Source organism: Molothrus aeneus, chromosome 28, assembly GCF_037042795.1.
Source record: "Molothrus aeneus isolate 106 chromosome 28, BPBGC_Maene_1.0, whole genome shotgun sequence".
Classification (NCBI taxonomy): domain Eukaryota; kingdom Metazoa; phylum Chordata; class Aves; order Passeriformes; family Icteridae; genus Molothrus; species Molothrus aeneus.
Window position 1 is genome coordinate 1,672,119 of NC_089673.1, and position 914 is coordinate 1,673,032.

Genomic DNA, 914 nt, shown 5'->3' on the forward strand with positions numbered 1-914 from the left:
CTTCCACTGCCTCCATCCTGCTCCTGTTCCCAACACTGTCCTGCTCCCTGTGTCCTTGTCCCTGTCCTGCTCCCAATGACCCCATCCCACCCTGTTTTGGTCTCCACATCCCCAGCCTGCCCCTGTCCCTGTCCAGCTCCCTGTGTCCCTGTCCTCATCCTATTCTTGCTTTCCCCATCCCCATCTTGCTCTCAGTGTCCCCATTCCACTCTGCTCCTGTCCCTATTCTGCTCCCAATGTCCCTGTCCCCACCTTGTTTATGGTGTCCTTGTCCACAGCCCTGATCCATCGTTCTCCCTATTCCTGTCCTGCTCCCCATGTTCTGTCCTGCTCTGTGTCTTTGTCCCTATCCCCCTGCTGTGTCCCCATCCTAACCCCACTCCGTGTCCTTGTCCCTATACCCCATCCTGACCCCAGTCCCATGTCATTGTCCCTGTTCCCTGCTGTGTCCCTGTCCCGTGTGTCTTGTCTGTTTTCTGCTGTGTCCCTGTCCCGTGCCCTTGTCCCTGACCCCGATCCTGACCCCAGTCCCGTGTCCCTGTCCCTTTTCCCCACTGTGTCCCATGTCCCTATCCCCTCTCCTGACCTCAGTCCCGTGTCCTTGTCCCTGAACCCTATCCTGGCCCCAGTGTCCTTGTCCCCAGTCCCCTGTCCCGTGTCCCTGTGCCTGGTCCCTGTCCCCCGTGGTTCCCAGTCCCGTGTCCCTGTCCCTATCCCTGTCCCTCTCCCTATCCCAGTCCCGTGTCCCTGTCCCTATCCCTGTCCCTGTGTCCCTGTCCCTGTGTCCCTCTCCCTGTCCCTGTGTCCCTATCCTTGTCCCTGTCCCCGTCCCTGTCCCGCTCCCCCCGTCCCCGCCCGCCCCGGCCCGCGCGCTCTGAGGGGGCTCCGCGCATGCGCCCCGCGCCCCCCGCCCG